The 23,551-nt window shown below is 34.7% G+C and overlaps 1 long non-coding RNA gene across 1 annotated transcript; it reads left to right on the top strand.

The window, feature by feature from the left end:
* The first annotated feature begins 291 nt into the window (after positions 1-291).
* LOC120223802 lies at positions 292-22,933 on the top strand. Its single transcript, XR_005526371.1, has 3 exons — positions 292-413; positions 6,576-6,666; positions 22,572-22,933. It is a non-coding gene; the product is annotated as an uncharacterized LOC120223802 (long non-coding RNA).
* The last annotated feature ends 618 nt before the right edge of the window (positions 22,934-23,551 follow it).

Consider the following 23,551-nt stretch of genomic DNA (forward strand, 5'->3'; position numbering starts at 1 on the left):
TGTGGTTGGAGAGAGTGCTCATGGCTGCCACCTAGGGTGAGACACAACTGGGAGCAGTGAGAATTCAGTGAAGGGAATTCTTGAAGATTGGTTCTGCCCATTTCTCTATACCATCACTGTATTTGAATAATAATTTCCTATCTTTTCACGGAAGATGGAAATAACTATTCAGGTCTTCCATATAGGACCTATCAGACAGGGTAACCCCTTCTAGGATGAACAATTTTGAAAGCATCTGAACACTCATGAGACTGACTTTCATTCTTGTTCTACAGGTACATTGTCTTTCCTTCAGCTTCAGGGATATTGGCTGACAACCTAAGATGACCGTTTCCTTCCAATTATTCATAATTTCTAAGAATTTAATAATTAATACTTTAACAGAGAGATTGTCTGTTGGGATGAAAGAAAAGGTATGTGACCCTCAATGTTTCTGAATCCTTATCCTAAAACTGATTGCCTCCCTTTCCAACTGGAAGGATAAGATTTGTGCATCACTTTATTCTTCCCTCAATATATTCTCTATGTTACAGTAGCTGATGTGGTGGTATGCTAGAACCAGTTTGTACCTATCCCTGAGAGCCAACTGTGACTCTGTCTTTCCAGCTCTGAATTCAGAGATGACATTTTGGTAGCTTTATATTGGCCATGTGGGAGTATTTAACTACAGACATTGAAAACACCTCAAATCACACTTATTTTTTAAAGACCGATGGCTTACCAGAATCCTGCATCTGTTAGTGAACTTAAAAATAAAAATAATAATCAAATGAGGAATGAAACTATAGTAAATAAAAAATAGCAATCTGAACTTATACTAATAAAATCGAATTATTGGAATATTTTTTAATGAGCATAATAAATAGACTTAAGAAATAATGAAAGTGCAAGCAATAAGTTACATAGAAAAAGAGAAGCTTTCCATAGATAAAGAACAGATAGCCTTAAAAATATAAGATATGTGACTCCTGGAGATAGAGAGAATGGATTAATACTTTAAAATATGGAAAGAAAATATGAAACAAAAAAATTGATACATTTTGAGCCTGAAATTTTGTATCTAGTCAAACTCTTATTAAAATTTCAGAGCAGGGTAAGAATATTCTCAAACAAGTCCTTAGAATGTTTGTTATATATTTTGAAATATATTTTGAAAATACTATTAGAGGATATGTTCAAATAAGAGAAATCTAAGAAATCCAAGGGTAGTAGAAATTAAAATAAAAATAAGTATAATTATATATGTTATGTATACTTAGTAGAAGTTTACTTTTTTTAATGTTTATTTATTTGAGAGAGAGGGAAAGAGAGAGAGCACAAGATGAGCAGGGGAGGGGCAGAAAGAGACTCCCAGGCAAGCTTCGCACTGTCAGAGCAGAGGCCAATGTGGGGCTCAATCTCACAAATCATGAACTCATAATCTTAGCCAAAATCAAGATCCAGAGGCTCAACAGACTAAACCACCTGGGGTTCCCAAAAGATTACTTTTATTGTGTTTTGTTGATGAAAAAATAGATCTAATAAAAAAAAGAAGAAAAAGAATAAGTCTCAAAGAACTCACTGTCAACATTTCCACAAAGAGAAAAAGAAAGTGCATGATTGGAAAGGTAGAAATCAATTTTTTAATATTATTTTTAAGTCCTATATTCAACTATGTGAAGAAATACACAGCAAAATTAATAGAAAAAGGTATTTTAAATATTTACATAATTTAAGAATATAGACAAATACATACTTAAAATAAAAGTAGTATTTTTGTATGTCAGCCAAACCTAAAAAATAGATCATGATAAACATTTTACAATAGAAACAAAAGATTTAAAATGTAATTGAGATCTGTATGCTAACAATACACAAAGCTTCCACAGAGAACAGTTTAAAATGAATAAATAACATAAATAATACATATTTTGATATGGATAATTGGAGATAATATGCTCTTGAAAGAAATGCAAGTAGACTGAAAATCAGCTAGGATATTAGAAGACTTGAATAAAACTGTCAACTAATGTTAGTAAATTGATGTTTGTAGAACATTCCATCCAAAAATAATAGAATATACATTCTTTTCAGGTGCACATGGAATATATTACCAAAAAAAGTATATTCTAGTAATCAAAAGAAGTTGCAATAAAAATAATTCAAGTCACATGAATTGTGTCCTGTGATCACAATAGAATTGCATTAGAAATCAAGAAAAGTAAGGGGAGCCTGGGGCAACTTAATCACTTGAGCGTTGGACTCTTGATTTTGGCTCAGGTCATGATTCCAGGGTGGTAGGATTGAGCCCTGCATCCGGCTCTGTATGGAGTGTGGAGCTTGCTTGGGATTCTCTCCCTCACTCCCCAGCCTTCTCCAAACTCTCTCTCTCTCTCTCTCTCTCAAATTACAAAAAAATTAAAAAAAAGAAATCAATAACAGTAAGAAACTGAAAGGGAAATTACAATGCATATTAATTCAAATAAAAATGGAAATACAACTTAGCAGAATGCATGGGATGCTGCTAAGATAATACCTGAGAAAATTTATAACACTAAATGCCTATATTTCAAGAAAGAACAATATGAAATTAGTGACCTTAATTTCCATTTCAAGAATTTGGAAAATGAGCAGAAAGTGAAATCCAAATTAAGGAAAACAAAAAGAAAGACCAAAGTTTAGAAATCGACAAAATAGAAATCAAGACTAATGAAATTAAAAAGGTCAGTTATTTGAAAAGATCAATAAAATTGATAAAATTCAAACCAGACATATTATTCCTCAAAAATAATGACAGTACATTTGATAACATAGTTAAAATGAACCTATTCTCAGAAAGAAACAAACTACCACTTAAGAAGACATAAATAACTGAGTAGCCTATATTACAAAGGAGTTGAACTTTTAGTTAAAAGTTCTTTCTATGAGAAAACTCAGAACCATATGTCTTCATTTAAGCATTCTACCAATGTTTAAGGACAGAATATTTCTAAAACACCTACACACTAAAATATTAAAGAAAAGAACACTAAAGCTTAGTATCCTTTATGAACATAGGTGCAAATGTTACTTTAAGAATTAAAAAAATCCTACAGTATATACAAAGGACAGTACATCATAATTTATTGGTCTCTATTCCAGAAATGCAAGGTTGGTTAACATTAAGAAATCAAATATTGGGGGTGCCTGGTTAGTTCAGACAGTTGAGTGTCTGACTCTTGATTTTGGCTCACGTCTTGATCTCAGGGTCCAGGTTTGTGGGATTGGACCCCACGTCAGGCTCTATGCTTAAGATTTTCTCTTTCTCTCCCTCTACCCCTCTATGGACTCTTTCTCTCTCTTTCTCTCCCTGAAATAAAAAAAAAAATCACATAATATAATTCACCATATTTACAAACTCAAAAAGAATAACTATGTTATTATATAAATTGCAAATGCAGAAAAAGCATTGGCAAAATCTAACATTCATTCTTCATAAAGTCTCAGTAAACTAGAAAGTAAAAAGAATTTCCTCCAACTGATAAAAGGCAGCTGAAAGCTTTTTACTTAAGATCAAGAACAATGAAAGAATGCCACTACTCACCTCTTTTAAGCACCGGAACAGTGGGGTCTCTAGTCCTTGTAATAAGTGGGGGAAAGAAACCGAAGCAACCAGGTAGGAAAGGGAATCACTGGAAAAGGACATGAAGAAAATTTTAGGCGTTATGGCTGTTTTCACTCCCTTAATTATGGTGATCATTTTACATGTCTAAACCTATCAACAAGATATGCAATCTAAATATATTGTTTCGTCTGTCAATTATACATCAATAAAACTGTTAAGAAAACATTGAGACATCAATTAACATCCATTAGAAGACAAAAAGGAACCTGGGTAATACAAATTTCTCTGTTTCAGAACTAGGGATATAGTTAACACGCACGAACTACTTTTTTGTGGAGCAAAGCTGGTAGCTTTTCCATTAAATAAAATGTACAAACTTTTTGTAACCTAGCAACTCTTCTGCTAGACATACATTGCAAATAAATTCTCATATAAATTATAGGAGGTTATAAAAATTATAGACTGGTAGGAACAGAAATGTGGCTGATGTGCACTGCTAAATACCACATGGCAGTTGGGAGCAGCAGACTTAATGAGTGCATTAATACAGACCAGAGCAAAACAAAAAAAACCCAAAACAACAGAGTGGATGAACTCAGAACAACATTGTGGAACATAACAAACAAATCAAGAGAATATTGCAAATTATTATACAGGACCATTAATGTTAGTAAAAACTGTATCAAGCTAAAAAAAGGACATATATTTTAGCCTGATACATACTCATAGAAGGATGCACACCCAACACATTAATATATGATTGCCTTATTGGGGTGGTTAGAAATCAGGCAATGGCAAAATGGAGAGAAAAGTGCCTGAAAAAATAAATAAATGAAATTGGAAAGACAAAAATTGTATAGGTCTTAAACAAATTAATGATCATTATATTCTATGAACTGTATAATTAACTCAATCCTTTATATGTGCATAAAAAATAATAATTAAAACAAAATAAAATATTCATTGCTCTCACATATTCAGCAACTACTGAGGTATTACAGACCTGGTCATAGCTATTAAAAATCAACTACTTATGGATTGGCCTTGTTTCACTGGTTCTATTTGATGCCATTTTCTAGTTGTTTGGAAACCCCAGATTTGGCAGGGCAGGTGAGTTCACAGCTTGGTGATGTAAGCAGAGGAACATTGAGTAGTCCCTAAAGGGACTTACTGGAATAGCTCACTTGACCCCCTGTTAGGAAAGCACACTGGGACCAAACAAAGTCTTGTAAAGATACCCATAGTGAGATTAACATTCCATGCTGAATTTCTCAAAATATTCCTATTCCCAGTGGAATGCACATTCTTTTATGAAAGATCCAGATGCAAGAATGGAAATCTTGATATAAATAAATGCTTCAAACAGAAACTGTCCCTAGGAAAGAGGTAGAAATCAAAGAAGCTAGGGAATCCAGAACAAAAGGTCTTTCAGCAGTTTCCTCACTCTTGGCGTCCAGGACAGTGGGAAAATTAGAAAGACCCACATAAGATTTCTAACTCAGTTGACCTGGGCCAAGCTCACAAAAAGGACTGAGGAAACAGAAAGTGTAGGTCTTTTTGTCTTTTTTTTCCCCACTAGCTTGTTGAAATGGAGTTATATGAAAAGGCTGACAATGTGTGTAGAATTTTGTGTTACTGTGTCATAGCTGCCATTGAATATTCTCAGTTAAGTCCCAAGGGACATAACTGAGCTGTACAGGAACAATGATGGTGTGCAGCACTGGGCATTCAGAATGTCTGCGAGAGTTCTTCCTTCTACCTCCTTCGCTACCTCCACAGATTCCTTAATCAAAAGGATAAAAGGATCCAGTTCCTTTTACAAAAGTCTCTCACCTTTAGGAATTTTGTAAAAAATAAAGTCTTGTATATTTTCAGGGATAAGATGTCTGTAAAAACAAAGAATATGCAATACATGCCAAAGGCTTCAGATATAGTAGGAGAGTGATTGTGAAGGAGGATGATAGTGGAATTAAGAAAAAAAAAAGGCTGTTATTGCCAAATTTCCCTGAAGAATTAGCTAAAATATAATAGAGATATGGGAAAATTATTAAAAAGGATATAAACCAGGGTGTTGAGAATGTCTCAAGTTTTTAAATGGTGAATAAGTATGCTACAAACTGCATGTATAAAATCTCTTTCCCTATAAGCAACTGTATCCTAAGGACTTCAAAATGTATGACAGGTTAGAAAGCTAATCTGTTGGATGCCTGAGTGGCTCACTTGGTTAAGTGTCTGGCTCTTGATTTCAGCTCGGGTCATGATCTCATGGTCTCTGCGCTGGCAGCACAGAGTCTGCTTGGGATTTTTTCTCTCTACCTCTCTCTCTTTCTCTTAAATTAAGAAAATAAACCTAGAAAAAGAAAAAGCTTTTTTGTTTAAAATTTTGTAATGTTTTATTTATTTTTGAGAGCAAGAGAAACAGAGCATGAAGGGGGCACAGAAAGAGAGGGAGACACAGAATCTGAAACTTGTTTAAAATTATCATTTATAGTCAGAGAATACAATGCTTAGTTGTAAACAAGACTTAGTAATACAAAATTCCTGCTGGAAAAATCAAGTAAATTCCTTCATAAATATCTTAAAACATACAATGGGACATGGTAAATAAAATGAGATACTTGATAAAAACATGTGAGGGGCGCCTCTGTAGCTCAGTTGGTTAAGTGTCCAACCCTTGATTTCAGTTCAGGTCATGATCTCACAGCCATGAGATCAAGCCCCATGTTTAGCTCTATGCTTGGCATGGAGCCTGCTTAAGATTCTCCCTCTCCTTCTGCCCCATCCCTGCTCTCTCTCTCTGAAAAAACAAAAACCACCACAACAACAGAAAAAAAAAAAACCAAAATTTCAGAAATCTACAAACTGTAACTTGTATCATTTCAGGTTGCTTATTACACTATAATAAAATGGCCTTGGAAAATTTTAATTATATTGTTATATATTAGGTTGCTATAAGTCACTTATATTTGTTTTGTTTTATTTGTTTTATAAGCACCCCATGTTGCTTGATTAGAACTAACAGATGTTGGTGATTGGAGCTGAGATTAATGAAAGTAACTAAATGAAGACTTGAAATCTGCAAGGTAGAGTGAATTTCTATGAATATTTATCCAAAATTCAAGTTATAAGGATTAATGTTTTGATTCACTTTGATTTGAGGCTATAAATTCTGAGCTGATGTGACAAACTGGACAAATTTTTCCTCCCTTCTTGGGCGGTTTTACCTGGATATATGTAATTTAATGTAATTTTTTTTCTGGGCCTAAATACAAAACACTGAATTTATAGCACTTTCAACCCATTTTCATATTTAAGAGGGACGTATGAGAAGATTAAGAATCCTCTTTTCTGGTAAGTATTTTTGATAACATATTAATACTCTTTCTACTTTCTTTGTATTCTCTTTCTTTTTGGGTATTTGGATTACATTGCCTCCTCTACACCCTGACGTAGAGGTCATTCCTGTTTTCTGAATAACATGTTATAGTCTACATCTACAAATACTACTCTTCTCTTTGTCACAAGAGCTAAGATGGACTTTACCTATCAATATCCGTATCCTAATAATAATATCCTGTTATTGCAGCAACAATAATTAAAAACATTTAATTGGTCAAATGCAAATAAAACGTCTCTAAAAATATTCGTTATGCCAAAATACAGTCATGCTTAAGTTGTAGTTATGGTTATACATATTTAGGAATTTATGTTATGAGTATTAAGAAAACAAATTCGGGGCGTCTCGGTGACTCAGTCGGTTAAGCTGGCTCAGAGCCTGGAGCCTGTCTTCAGAGTCTGTGTCTCCTTCTCTCTCTGACTCTCCCCTGCTAATGTCGTCTCTATCTCTTTCTCTCAAAAATAAGTAAAACAAAAAATAAGTAAAACAAAAAATAAAACAAAGTCATATTTAAAAAAACATTTTTCTTATCATAAGTATATTTAAGATTCTTGAATTGACCCTATATATATATATATATATGGGTGTCTGTTATATCCTAGGTTTATTAAAAAGTTAAAATATTCATTTAACTCTCAACTAAACATGTAGGCTAAAATTTGAAGATTAGCAATTCAATTTTTTTTAATTTAATGTTTATTTTTGAGAGACAGACAGACACAGCACAAGCAGAGGAGGGGCAGAGAGAGAAGGCAAAAATCCAAAGCAGGCTCCAAGCTGTCAGCACAGAGCCTGATGTAGGGCTTGAACCCACAAACTGTGAGATCATGACCTGAGCTGAAGTCAGACGCTTAACAGACTGAGCCACCCAGGCACCCCTAAATATTACTTTGGAAATATTCAAGCAACCTTTGCCAGTTTGCCTCAGAAATAGAATGGTAAACTCTTTCAATTGACAGAAAGCTATATATAAGCACATTAATAATTTTGGCTAGGTGACTTTCTGGGCCACCATTTAAGTCATCAGCACAATTTAGATCTGCAACTAGTTCATTACTTGTTCTTCTATTTTTACTTAACACAATTTCATCCTTGAAGTAACTATGAAATTTCTCTGTGGATTATGATTATGATTACATGCGACCATCTCTGTATGGTGATTCTGGTAAGATTATCTCTTGTGTCTGTGTATAATACTAGAGCCAATGAATCGTGAGCAATGTTTTGAAGCTTCAAAGCATACTGTAATTACCTTATAATTACTTACATGTCATCATGGCAATTAATAATTTTTAACAAGTATATAAAACTGTCAATTACTATGTAAGTTAGGTTTTAAAAGAATATAATGCCTTTAGCTGATATTATACTATGTGTGTGTGTGTGTGTATATATATATATATATATATATATATATATATATTCTACATATCGATATACAGTCTATCCCTTTATTATAAGGACTTTGGGTTTTTTATATTATTGTTTTATTCACTGCTATATCCCTACATTTTAAACAATTCCTGACATTCAGTAATGGAGGCTGAGTCAATTATTTAACAATATCTATCTGCTAACATCCTTCAGCATAGTTACAGGAATAGGAAAGTTAAGTTTGATGGTGACAAAATGAGAGAGGCTAGCTTAGTTTTTCCCAATGTAAGATTGCAAAGATATCCATGCTGAAATGAGGAGAGGAAGAGAAATAAATAAATAAAGCAGGAGAGGACAGCATTTCTATAAGGAGAATCAAAGACCTTGAAGATACCTGCTTCTCTTTTTTATTTACCTCTTTCCTTTTTCCAGGGAAAACTTGACATCATAGTCTCCAAATGTGTTCATATGTGAACTCTGCCTAACCTGTGGTATGTAACTTTGGACTGTGAGTCTTATTATTCTCACTTGAAAAATATGAATAATGATAAGTTCTATCCCCTAAATGCTATTGTGAGGGTTAAATAGGAGAAAAGCAGTTAGCACAGTAGTCGTCATGGAGAGAGCGCTCAAAAAATGACTGTAGATAGATCGATAGATTGATTCACTTGGCAGCATAAAATACGTAATAGATCAATAAATCATGCAAATCAGAAAACATATGGGAGATTCAAAAAGGGGTAATAGAATTCCTAAAAGACAGGAAGAACATGATGACAGAGTGTAATAGAGACCCAACAAGCATTTAGTGAGCAATTGTGCATGTCATGAGCACTGTAGTGGAGCCTGGCCTTCCCATTTAGAGTTAGAGGAAAATAATTGCAGCTCTCTAGAAAGTAGACAGTTGCCAGGGCAGTGATTCTGGCCCGGTCTGTATTGAATTGAAGAAAGTGGAGCCTAGAGTCATGTGCTAATGTTTTAGATTTATGAATATGGTACTCTTAAATGTGCCATATTTGATTCTAAGCACTTCACAACCGAGATCCATTTCATTATCATATAACCCTGTGAAGTAGGATTATTAGTAATACCCCTATTTTACATTGAGAAAACTAAGGTATGGAGGGATTATGTGACTTGCCCAGGGTCACACAGATAGTGACAGAGGAGCTAGGGGGTTGAAATCTGGCTGTTGAGTTGTGGGGTTCAGATAGCTATCACGCTGCTCTGCTATTGCTTTTGTTTATCTTCAAATACCACAACTGGATTTCTAGGCCAGAAACAATTGCAGTTGGTAATGAATTACATTGTGTTCCTTCAAAATGTATTTTGCCTCTCATGCTGACTGAGTTTAGAGGTAATGGACAGAGGTGAATGTACTTTAAAGGCCAAATGTCTCAGATGTGTGGAGAGTTTGTCTCAAAAATCTGCGAACGCTGCAGTACAAGAGAAATCTATTGTCAGGCCCACTGAAGAGTTTTATTTCATTACGCAGGTAACTCTGTATTGCAGGTTTAAAAATAATGGTAAACAATGTGTGCTCTTTCAAAAATAACTGCTCATATTTTCTATTGCAAGTATTTTTATTAATGGTTACGGTTAATAAACAGCTTTTGGCCCTTCATCAGCTGTGGACAGTTGTGTCCAAGTCACACATAGCAAACAGAATTAAATGAATCCACATTTATTTTAAAAAGTCAATTGCATAGCATCAGCATGAAATTGCTGCCTATCATTCACTTAAAACTGATCATTATTTTCTGTGCATTCATGATTATGTAAAAAGACATATTATAACTCCATCTCTAAACCCCAAATGCTTTCATTTCTGTGAATTCCACAACTCACTAGAAATCTTAAATGCTCTCTTTAGTAGTATAGTTTCTATTCTGTTTCCCTCTACCTAGTATCTTGGCAATGTCTGAAATTAAGAATCCTGACAATTCACTAGTTATAAGACAGTAGAAATCGAATTTTGATAGCATTTGCCATAAAGCAGACTAAAAACCTGTAGATAATACAGAGGAGTTGAAATCCTTAACCCAAATCTGAGTTTAGGAATGCCGTTTGCCCACTTGAATTACAGAACCCTTGGTATCTTCAGTTTCTCTCCACTGGCTTGTATTTGGTATTCCTATTCTTTCACATTCTCCAGATACCGCATAATCTGACTATGCTTCAGATCAAGTGAAATAAGAAAATAACCCTACTTGGCTGGCCTACTCTAAGTTATATCTTGACCCTACACTATGTTAGTGAAAAAAAAAAAAAAAAAAACAAACCCAAAACAAGTAATGGCATATAATTTCTTGGATGAAATTATTTCTTTTTTAATGCAATGTCATTTTTTCACTTTCCTATTTGTGAAGCAAGAATCACTTCCACTTTTGTGCTGGGATTAATTAACTAATTACTTATTTGTCATTAACTTGTGTTTTAACTTTAGACCAATGTATATCAAAATATAATCTGGATTAAAATAATTTCCTAATTCAGATATTTAATTCAGACAAAACCAGAGGATACTAATTTATCAAATTCTTGGCTTTGTCACAAATGAAAACTCAACTTTCGTTATATTTTTTATTTTTTTATTTTTTTTATTATATTTTTTTAAAATGATGTTTTTGGTCCACAAACCAGGAAAGAATGGGTAAATATGTTTCCAGTCCAAGAGGATGTCACTCCAGCTTCAATACACTCTAGCTCTCAGGTATTCTGAGAATAAATTCACTTTCTAGTTAGGTTTCGAAATGAGGTATATATTGGTAAGCATGCATTTAACATACAGTTACAAAAATCATGAATCCAGCCTTTAAATCACATGTGAGTTTTCACCACGTCCCTTCTCTTTTCTCTGTGCAGGAAATATGATGCTTTTTAGAAATTGTTTAGGAGCTGAACTTACCTCTATCTAACCCTAATCCTAAACATAGATTCAACTGTGGTTCCTTTTCCAACCTATAAAATACTGAAATGGTTTCTTATTCTATCTAATGTAGTCCCTTTTTAAAAAGGTAAAATTCTGGAGTATAACACACATGGAGAAAAATACACAAATCTCAAATGTTCAGCTCAATGGGTTTTCTCAAAGTGAGTGCCCCCCCCCCCAGACTCACAAGCTTGATAATAAATAAAGAAAAGATGTGCTCAGAAGCTCCTTCTTGTGCCTTTCCAGTCATTTCTCTTCCCTGAAGTTCTCCATATCCTGTCTTCTATCACCATTGTTTACACTTACCAGTTTTACATCCTTTGTCTATTTTCAGTTAAATTTATATTTGTGAGATTCATTGATGTCATTCATTGATTGTGAAAAATTTTATTCATTCCTTCTCATTAATATATATAATTGTATTGCCTTAGTGTAACAATGTTTTTTTAATCACTCTACATGATGTTGCTAATCTTTGTTTTTATCATTCTGGTAAGTGTCTTATACTATCTCATGCAGCCACTGAGTACTTTTTAAAAAACATTATGGGAATATAGTTGACATTCAATGTTACATTAATTTCAGTTGTACAGCATAGTAATGTGGCAAGTCTACACTTTATGCTGTGGTCAGCATACACACAAGTGTAGCTGCCATCTGTCACCATACAACACTATTACAATACAATAACTATATTCCCTTTGATGTACCTTTTTATTACATTACATAACTGGAAGCCTGTATCTCTCACTCTTCTTTATCTATTTTGCTCGTCCCCTCCTCCACGGCAGCCATCAGTTTGTAATTATGGGGTCTGTTTCTGCTTTATGTTTTGTTTTTGTGTTCATTTGTTTTGTTTTTTAGGGTCCACATATAAGTAAAATCATGAAATATTTTTCTTTATCGGATTCATTTTACTTAGCATAATACCCTCTAGGTCCACCCATATTGTTGCAAATGGCAAGATACTCACTTTATTTTCCTTTAATATCATTCATTATACTACTATATCTTAAAATTAATTTATAGATAACTATCATTGGACTAATTTTTTTCTTAGGAGTTATTTTTAAAGTCCTATTTTTCATATGCTTTCAAATAAGTTGCTACTGAGGTTTTTAGAAAAGCATTAATCTCCTAATTAAATAAAGTTTAAAATAGACAGAGCAAAACATTAGGAAATGCTCATCAGTTCCTCAACCAGTTACCATCACTCTTACATATTGGTGTGTTTTCTTCAGCTAATGTGTACTTGTTAACATTTTGACAAATAAAGCATTTACTTAATCTAAGGCTTTTTTTCCAAAAGCACTTGAGGTGTCCAAGAATCTTCTAAGGTTGTAAACCGTTTCTTTTTTGGAGATATAGCTTTGAAAAGAAACTCAAAGGTATGAATTAATGAGATTTGAAACTATTCATCCGAATTATTGTATTTGTAGCTCTTATCTACCTGAAAACACATTTTTATCTTGCTTTTAAAATGTTTTTCTTAAACATAGTTTATTGTCAAGTTGGTTTCCATATAACACCCAGTGCTCATCCCAACAAGTGCCCTCCTCCATGCCCGTCACCCATTTTCCTCTCTCCCCCACACCCCATCAACCCTCAGTTTGTTCTCAGTATTTAACAGTCTCTTATGGTTTGCCTCCCTCCCTTTCAGTAACTATTTTTTATTCCCCTTCCCTTCCCTTATGGTCCTCTGTTAAGTTTCTCCTGATCTACATGAGTGAAAACTATGGTATCTGTCTTTCTCTGCCTAACTTGTAACATATGATTTGAATTTTTTATTATGTACCTTAATAACATCATCTAAAAGCTGGTATTTATGATGATTTATATATTTTTGTTTAACTACATTCGGTATTATGATTTTCTGCTCTTTTAATTCTGAAAATTTTGGATGTTTGTGTTTCATCCAGTTTTTAATATTTGGTTTTGGAGTTGGTGAAGTGATATTCAGTCTTTTGTTAATTTTAATTTTTTAATGTGAGCAACTATTGCAAAAATGAATTGAGCACTATTAAGTATGTGCATGGCATTGATTTAAATGCTGAAAAAAAGTTAAACAGCCCTGAATTCAATTGTATAAGATATGAGTTTGTGTATGTGTGTTTAAGGATATACATGATGGACCAGCTGAAATATTTCACAAGTTTTCTTTGGGAAAAACAAAAGAAAATGACAACAACAACAACGACAACAAAGAACCCGAAAGCATGCTTCACAAAGACAATGTGTCATGAAGACCTTTTAAAATACTACCAAAGGACCCAAAGGAACAAATAAGGGAAACACATGAAGGAAACTTACAAAGAAGTGACAGATCAGAGGAGTCAGTGAAAGGTGAAGAATACTGGAAGAAACTATGAGTATTTGAAAAGAAAGCATTTCATAGCTACAAGTTTTGTTGGGTACATGAATCATATGTTCCAGCACATTCTCTTCAAAAGCTAAAGTGACTTTAGGCTGCATTAGCATAAAACTAAGTTTGGCAGTGCTATTGCAACTCTGCACTGCCTGGCTGCTGGAATGTGCATATTCAGTTCTGCATGCTGCCTGTAGTATTAACTGAGGTGAAGGTGGCTGTGAATAGATAGCGTGACCCAGATAGGTAGGATCTAAATGAAATAATTCATGAGGAATAGTTAAAAAGTAATTATGTGGAACACAAAATCCTCTCAAATCCAAAATATTTATTCTTTCAGTGAAGAAAAACTCATTATAATCATCATATAATAATATTACAATAATATCATATTCTGTATTATTATAACAATTATCTTCCTGTAGGCAGAATCATATTCTTTTGTAAAGAATATCATCATTGTTTATAGACAATTATACATTATTTTATAAAGAATGTGTGACTTTGAATAGAAGGAATGCCACATGTTCTCAGTGAGTCTGATGCAAGTAATCACACAAAATCATGCTGATTAACATTCTAGACAACTCAACAATTTTTGGAGAATGATTTTTTTGAATATTTAAATTTCCTACAAGGAGAATCTGCAAAGGGCAGCAATAACACTGGAAAGAATTACTTGAAAGGTTCTAAATAGTAATAAGAGGAAGAAGAACAATAAAGACATTGTTAATAAAACAGAAAATGATGATTTTAAAATCTAAAAGCAAGCGAGAGCCTGAAGAAATATGTTTGTCCTTCAGTAGGTTCAAATTGAAAAGCTAAATCTAAACATAAGCTGCATTTTCATCATTAGTTCAGAAACACCAAATCAAGATAAGGTAACAAAATCCCTGGAAAGATATTGATTTAGACCCTACAAGTTAATTTAAAGATAAGATGGGTAAAAAAAAAAAGAACTTGAAAAAAATGGGAAAAACCAGAGAAATTGTAGTTTGTCCTTTGTTTATCCTTTCTGAATTTAGAACTGTAAAATAAATTTGTAAAAAGATCATAGCAGTATTTTAAATCATATAAGACTAAAATTATCTTCATTAACCCTCTTTTAGCCATTATTTGAAACATAAAAATCCTGTAGAAAATTGTCCACTTCATAGGGTCTTTAGAAGTAAAATTTATCAGTTGAATGTAAAATTTACTTGACAAATGAAGGGCCACATACATCAATATTGTATCATTTCTCTACTAACCATAATTATTTTCAACTGAAAAAAAAAGGGTAGTTTAAGGTAAGCATTTCATGTGTTCATTAGTCATTCAGGGCCTATGTAAGTTATAAAACACCTGTCCGCCAATGCCTTTGATAGAAATGTAAAGGAATTCACTCCTATTAGAAGACCAAATTCTAATAAACATAATGGGTGAATGAGATAAAGTTATACAACAACATAACAATAACTTTATATACTCATATATATGTATGTATATTATATATGTGTGTATATATAAAACACACACACACACACACACACACACACAAAGTCATGGAGGCAGAGAAGACACCCAACTCACTGTGGGAAGTCAGAGAGGGTTTAATTTGAAAAGGCATCATAATGAAAATATGGCTCTAGCTGGATCTGGGACAATAAAGTAACAAGACAAAGAATGTTTCAGGAAGAGACAACAATGCAAATATCGAGGAAGCAGTCATTAAGAGAAGAATGGACACTCAGCAAAGCTAAATTCCAGGGTGTGCAAGTTTGAATAAAAGATATTAAGTCTGAAAAAGTAGGCAATGTCTTAACAAAAGATGATTCAGCATGAAATATTGAGGAGATTAAACCTTATTCTGTAGTTGTTGAGCTATCACTGAGGGAATAGAGAGACAATCTACTTTACGTTAAAGTTCTTTCTGGTTGTGAGGAATATGTATTAGAAAAGGCGACCTATGTTAGGAGGTCTCCTTGACCTCCTCTTCAAATAATAAAGATTATAATGAGGCAGGATCCACAGAGGTTATAAAACTAGGTGATTTTTTTTAAGATAATTAGAGGTACAGCTGAAATATTTAAGGGGTAATGTATGAGCGTATTGTGAATAGGATTCTTTGAGAAGCAGACTTTGAGAGAGTTTAGCATTCAGGATGTTTATTAAGGATCACAATGGTATCAATACCTTTAGAGAGGGGAATGAGGAAATAAGGATGGGCAGAGGGAGAAATCCAGCTGTGAGTTAGTCCAAAGAGTTTCAACAGACCAAAAGCAGATTCCTGAGTCTGAAATAACTTGGGATTGGGCTAAAATGAGTGAGTTTCCATACTGCCTGTGCATTTAATTTTTGGGTGTGGGCCACACCACCAGCAGCATGACTTTGGCTGAGGTAGTCCACTGAAGCCAGTACAATCCCTGAAGCGTCCAACAGCTGAAGACTGAGTGCTGACAGCCTTTCTAATACCCAGAAACAAGAATGCCTTTCCAGGGAGATTTAAGTACAGATCATTTCCGAGTCCATCACAGTAGATGTGAGGGAGAACCATTCAAGGTGGATTCTAAATTTTACAGTTTGAGAAAAAGATTCTGAAATGATTTAATACAAGAGGTTTGCAGAAAGAATGCCAGTGTATTGGTGGGGGATTGTGTCTGGCTTAGAGAATTCAGTTGCTGAATTCTCTGCTGAATGTTTTTAGGTAAAATTATTATAGTATTTCTAACACCTTTTCCATGGGTCACATCTCTGCATAGGCCAGGATGTTTAATTTTGCCAAGTAAATCCCAATTGTCAGTCAATATAAATAAATGTATTTAGTAATGCATGGGTCAAAGAAAGTGACTGAAACAGAAATGCATCTCATTTACTGAAAAACAAAGCTAAGTACTTGTCCTGTTTAGGAAAGAGTCAACATCTTCCTCATTAAAAAATAACAAGTTAGCTACCATAAACAATGACACATTATAGGAGGACTTTCAAATAAATGTAATGTCAAAAATAGAAAATAATAAAATGTCCTATATTAAGAAATTAAATAATGTGAAATTACTTAACAATTATTTTTTTCTAAAAATAGCTGTAGTTTACTGGGGGATTTAATGCTATAGCCATTTACAAAACCATTTTCAGGAGCTTCATGCAAAAAGTGATCATTTTTTACTGCCATATCATGACATTTCATGAGATTTGGCATGATACCTTATAATAACTTCATTTTCTTCACAGGAAAAAAAAATGAGGCTAGTGCACAGTAAGAATTTGCAGTAAATCTTACAAGAGCTCAGTAGCTTGGCATTTATTGCCCATCGCTTCCTTTTGATTTAGCGGGTCTGCCCTTCAATATTTCTTTTCTCCAAATACTTGCCCAATTCTGTTTTTAAAACAATTTATACTAGTGGCACATTTTACAGCCTTTGGTAGTTTGTGGCATATGTTATTGTGTCAGAATGATCACACTCTAGTATATTTAGAGAAACTTCTGGATGTCTTTGGTAAAACTCAATTATTTTAAGGGTCTATATCTCCAAGAAAGAAGGGCATGGTACCATTCAGTGCTAGTCCATGAGGAGAGTTTTTCTTTAAATGTTGCTATATATTTCACTTACAGTTCGAAGGAAATATCTGGAAGTAGACTTGCTGAAATTTTTGTTCTTTATTTTTGAACTTGATGGATAGTATGAATGCTGAAATAAAATGTCTTATAATTTTTTCAAAGGATTGAGTCCCAACATTTATAATAGTTTTATAATAAAACCACTATATATTGAGCTGAAACTTAGACTTATTTTTGAGAGTTACTATTTTCTCTGGTGGGGGATATTGATGGAGAAAACTATGCATATCTGTAGGCAGGAGATTATATATACCTTCCCCCTAGGTTTGCTGTGAACCCAAAACTGGTCTCAAAAATTATCTTAATACAACAAATACAGAAAGATTTCTGTTTCCATAGAGTTTACATGAGTAAAAAAAAAAAGGTGAATAAACACAACATAGAGATATTTTAGACCCTGACAAGTGTTATGAAGATTATTCTAGTTTAAGTCAAGGAAAACATCTGTAAAGGGATGATATCTGAGCCACGACATGAAGACCAAGGAAAATTCATCGCTGAAACCATTTAGAGAATATCACCACAGGTAAGGAGATTTGGAATCACAAAGGTCCTGGTAAAATTAACAGAAAAATAGTCCATGTGCATAGTTGGTATTCAGGGATTATCAAGAAAGGCATCATAGGGCAAATAGTATCTAAAAAACATCTTTGAGGAATTCACCTAAGGAAGAAAGTAAATGCCAAGTCCTTGTTAGAACGGGAGTAAATCCATGTGGGTACCTGAAAAAATCTGAGGCAGGAAGCAGACAACACAGCTGAATATCATTATGTATATGGGAAATAGTGAACTGGGGCTATATACATTGAAGAACTACAAATTCTGTGAATAAGCCAGTGAATGATTTGAGGAAGGAACTGCTAGGAACAGACCTTCAGTTTTGAAATGTTAGTCTGGCAGCAGCAGTGGCAAATGATCTGGTGTGTTGAAGGCAAGATGGAAAAGAAGTGTAACAGAAGGATGTTGAATTAACCTGTGGGATGATGATGAGTGTAGTTTTCTGGAGCACTGGCAATAGAAATGAAAGGGAGAGAAAATACTAGCTAAGCCTTTAAAGGAAGAATTAATTATCCTGGGTATAAGAGTGGAGTTTGATTTTAGAAGACAGCATAGAGGAGGCTACTTGTTCAGAACAAAACAAAACGAACAACCCACACAATGAAGGGTGGTAAGGTTGAGATATTCTATCAAGTAATCTAAGAGTAGAAAAGAAGATGCTGCTTTTTTCAGTTAGGAGGTTACTGATAATCTTTAATGCAGAAAATGTAATTGTATGCTACAGGAGGGCTGGGATGATATGGAGAGGGGAATTGGGAAGGATATTATTGATTGGTAATTGTTCCTCTTAGCCAGTGATTATATCACACAAAATATGCAGAACTGTAGGAGGGAAAGCATAGAAATAAAACGTGATTTACTCATCATAAACCAGAGAGTAGATGAAATGGCTGCTTTCATGATATCAGTGTAGCTCTTTGTGGCTGGACATATCACATGATTATAAAATATGAAAATATCTTAAAAGTTATTTAATCTAGGGGTGCCTGGGTGGCTCAGTTGATTAAATGTATGACATCGGCTTAGGTCATGATCTGATGGTTCATGGGTTCGAGCCCCATGTCAGGCTCTGTGCGGACAGCTCAGAGCCTGGAGTCTGCTTTGGATTCTCTCTCTCTCTCCCCCCCACCCCACCCCTCCTCTGCTCATTCTGTCTCTCTCAAAAATAAATAAAACATTGGGGCACCTGGGTGGCTCAGTCGGTTAAGCGTCCGACTTCAGCCCAGGTCATGATCTCACAGTTTGTGAGTTTGAGCCCAGCGTTGGGCTCGGTGCTGACTGCCAGCTCAGAGCCTGGAGCCTGTTTCAGATTCTGTATCTCCCTCTCTCTGTGACCTGCCCCTGCTCATGCTGTCTCTCTCTCTCTCTCTCTCTCTCTCTCTCAGAAATAAATAAAACATTTAAAATAAATAAGTAAAACATTAATAAAAAGTCATATAAAATCTGTATCTGTGACATTAAATGTGCATTTTAATGCTTAATATAATTAAAGGCACTTCCCTAGGGATAAATTTAAAGGTTTATGACATTCTGTGGGCATTCACTTTCTAAAATCTGTTGCATGCTGATAATAGTGATATTAAATTTAACAATATTAATAAACATAAAGGGTGCCTGGGTGGCTCAGTCAGCTAAGCATCCAACTTAAGCTCAGTTTAAGAATCATCTCATGGTTCAGTTCGTGAGTTCCAGCCCAAATCCCCCCCAAATAGGGCTCTCCACTGTCAGGACAGAGCCCACTCCGCTTAGGATCCTCTGTCTCCCTCTCTCTTTGCGCCCCCTCCCCCCCCCCGACTCATAAGCAAGTGTATGTGCCTGTGCCCTATCTCTCTCAAAAATAATAAACATTTAAAAATAAGCTTGCATTTTAATATTTAGTTCAACTTATTAATTTAGTTTATGTCTTTTCTCATTAAAAATAAAGAATGGAAAATGAATGGAAATAAGATAAATTATATATCCTTCAAATGAAATAAAACCAATATTATTTCATAATATTTTCTTTTGATCTTTTCTCTCTATATAATTTTTAAAATAATTATCTTTGTTATATACATCCCATCATCATAATATAACTGATAATAAACCCAGTAGTGATTATGTGTGTATATCTTACAAATTTACAAACCTACAAACCATCAGGCTCTGCATTGCCATCTGGCTGGCAGGTTGATCACAAAACAAAATTTAAATTAATTTTAATGTTTATTTTTGAAAGAGAGAGAAACAGAGAGACAGAGTGTGAGTGGGGAAGGGAAAGAGAGAGGGAGATACAGAAGCCTGCCTGAAGCAGGCTCCAGGCTCTGAGCTGTCAGCACAGAGACTGATGCAGGGTTCCAACCCAGGAGCTGTTTAACCAACTGAGCCACCCATATGCCCCAAACAACAAAAATTTAATTTCGAGTCATTTGTCTTTACCAATCCTGGCATCAAGAGTCTTAGGTCTGCTTTCCCAAGATAGAAGCTTTGAGATAGAGATTTGTGGGCAGTAAGTTTATTGGGAACCAACAACACATGTAAAAGAGAGATAAAAGCATGGTTAGGGAAAAACAGAAATTCAGTTTTGGTGGAATTTCATCAAAGTTTTCAGGTGATTTTACGAGATGTTACACCAAGGCCTTTCTTCATTTTTCTTCCAACTGAGGCGAGGAAGCTGAATCTTTGTCTTACTATAATACCTTTTGTTAGATGCAGGATGCCCAGGGGGGAAGGACAGACTTGGCCAAAGCAATTCCTTTTGACCAAGGGCAATTCCTACAGCAGTTTCAAACAGTTGGCAACCAGCAGGCAACACTGCTGGCAGAAAGAGTGCCTGAGTCCCAAAGAGGAAGAATCCAGGAATCCATTATGCCATCTACTACCTTTTCTCTCCCTTTCAGAACCTAGTTACCATGATGATAGAAATCTTAGTCTGCTTTGACGGGTCAGTAATGCATCTTAAACACTTAGAAAAATTGCATATCACTTTAGTAGACATTGAGTAGTTGTTAAATGGGCAAGTTTTTCCTTTAGATCTAAAGCAGACAAAGATGTGTATCTGTAGGCTTCCTTTGCTGGCATGAGAAATTTATCTAGATCACCTTGTCATTGATAATTCAAACTCAGGATCCCAGTTTCATGCCAGGATCTCCATTTTAACTCTCCACCTAACTGAACCCTCTTCTCCCATTCTTTGCCTGTCCATTGGTATCCAATGTTTAAAATCCCTGATGTGAGCATTGGTATATATCCTTTGATTCTAAAATTATTGCTCTGGGGCATATGGGTGGCTCAATCAGTTGAGAGTGTGACTCTAGATTTTGGCTCCCATCATGATCTCATGGTTTGAGCATTTGAGCCCTATATCAAGCTCTGTGCTGATAGACCAGCATTCTTGAGATTCTCTCTCTCTCTCTCTCCCTCTCTTTCTCTCTCTCTATCCCTCTACTACTCACTCTTTCAAAATAAATAAACTTTTAAATAAATAAAATAAAATATTACTGTTATAAATTATTTTGTATTCCATTTTTCATTTACATTTGTTTAATTCATTAATATTTTAAAATGTTGAGTGTTTTTGACGGTTTTTGCAAGCTTTGTATTTAAAATGATTGTGTTGTAACATTTCATTTGTGATGTGAGGAATTTTCAGAATATATAATCTATCTATGACTTCTAGCTATTTGTAATCAAGCCTGTGCGGCATCTAGCAACTCTGTGTGACTCTTATTTAATTGGCTGGAATATGAAATCTTCACTGTTCTGTGAAGATTGTATTAAGTCATTCTTTTCCAAATTTATTGAAGTCATTTTTAAAATTTTTATCTAAGTAGTGATGTGCATATTACCTGTTTTACTGTTTCCTAATGGCCCATTTATTTATTATTTCCAGTAGCACAAAGTGAGTAGATTGAATTCTTGTTTTCATGAAAAGATTGACCTTTACTTCCTGATGAGAACAAGTTTGAGTAAAAAGCTATCAGGTTTTAAAAGTGATCCAATCAAATTCTGTAAACTAGTTTTCAGAATGCTACTGGGAACAAAAACAAACACCATATTTATGTCTCACTATCCTTGTTGCCACTAACACACACTACCCCCACCCTACCACACACACACACACACACACACACACACACACACGTCTTTCTCTAATTCCTGCCTACCCTTCCAACCGCAACATAGTGGTTCCTCCTTCATGACTCAGGCCAAATATCTTCACTGTATAGTATCTCTGTAGACCAATAAAGTTTGTATTTCATTCTACGATGATGGTATTCACATTATAATTTTTATTTGATCTATCTCCATTCCTAGAACAAGAGCTTCTAAAAAGAAACAAATAGGTCGGGGGCACCTGGGTGGCTTAGTCAGTTGAGCATCCCACTTTGGCCCAGGTCATGATCTTGCGTTGGTGGGGTCGGGCCCTACTTCGAGCTCTGTGCTGACAGCTCAGAGCCTGGAGCCTGCTTTGGATTCTGTGTCTCCCTCTCTCTCTGCCTCTATCGCACCCACACTCTGTCTCTGTCTCAAAAATAAATTAACATTAAAAAAATTAAGAAGGAAATAGGTCGAAATAATGTTTACAAAGAAAATACCTAGCATAGTTGCTTTACATAGTAGATATTTAGGCTGAATACTGAGAGACCAGTGAGTCTCATTGGTCCCAAAATGAAGGACCAATCCCTCATTTTTCCAAAAGCTTTCAATGGACATATAAAGATACTTTATAAATATCTCACAATTTGACCTTTTTTTCTTTTTTTTTCTTTTTGCTTGCAGATGGATGTCACCACTATGTGTAATGACAGATGCAGAGATTGGAGTGATAAGTTACAAACTAAGAAATGCCAGGAATCTATGACTACCGCAGAAAGCCAGGAAGATGCAAGGAGTGAGAGTTTTATAATGAGCACAGATCTGCTGACACCTTAAATTTAAATTTAAGAACTATGAGAATAAATGTCTACTGTTTTATGTGAACAGCTAGTTACAGTAGCCCTAGAGGCATATATGTAGTCTATACATCCAAACAAAACCAGATAAATGTATCATACAAATATTTGTATTTTGGAAAGTATATGTATCATGATGTGCTTGTTTAAAGAAAGATTTCTTGGGGCACCTGGGTCGCTCAGTCGGGTTAAGTGTTTGACTTCAGCTCAGGTCACGATCTCAGTTTGTGTGTTTGAGCCCCATATCGGGCTCTGTACTGACAGCTCAGAAGCCTTCAAATCCTAGGTCTCCCTCTCTCTCTCTCTCTACCCCTCCCCGACTTGTGCTCTGTCTTTTACTCTCAAAAATAAATAAACATTAAAAAAATAAATTAAAAAAATTAAAAAGAAAGGTAGAAAGAAAGATTTCTTAACTAAACAAGCCTGGGAAACAGTGCACATTGTATCTCTCTCCAGTAGATTATGATGGTTAATTGTGTGTGCTAATTTGACTGGACCATGGTGTGCAGATACTTGGTCAAACATTATTCTGGAAGTTTGCACAAGGGTGTTTTTGGATTAGATTAACTGGGTAAGATTTAGTTGATAATGTAAAGCAGATTGCCCTTATAATGTGAGTGGGCCTCATCCAATAAGTTAAAAGCCTGAAAAGAATAGAAAGAATGACCCTTCCCCAAGATTCTTCACTTGACTGCCTTTAGATTTCATCTGCACTGTTGGCTGTCTGAAGTCTCAAGCCTACCAGACCACACTTCAGATTTGAATTTGCCAGTCTCCGTAAACATGTGAGCCAATCCCTTATAATAA

The sequence above is a fragment of the Hyaena hyaena genome, unplaced genomic scaffold (genome assembly GCF_003009895.1).
Source record: "Hyaena hyaena isolate Hyena2069 unplaced genomic scaffold, ASM300989v1 scaffold_1054, whole genome shotgun sequence".
In the NCBI taxonomy this organism is placed as follows: Eukaryota; Metazoa; Chordata; class Mammalia; order Carnivora; family Hyaenidae; genus Hyaena; species Hyaena hyaena.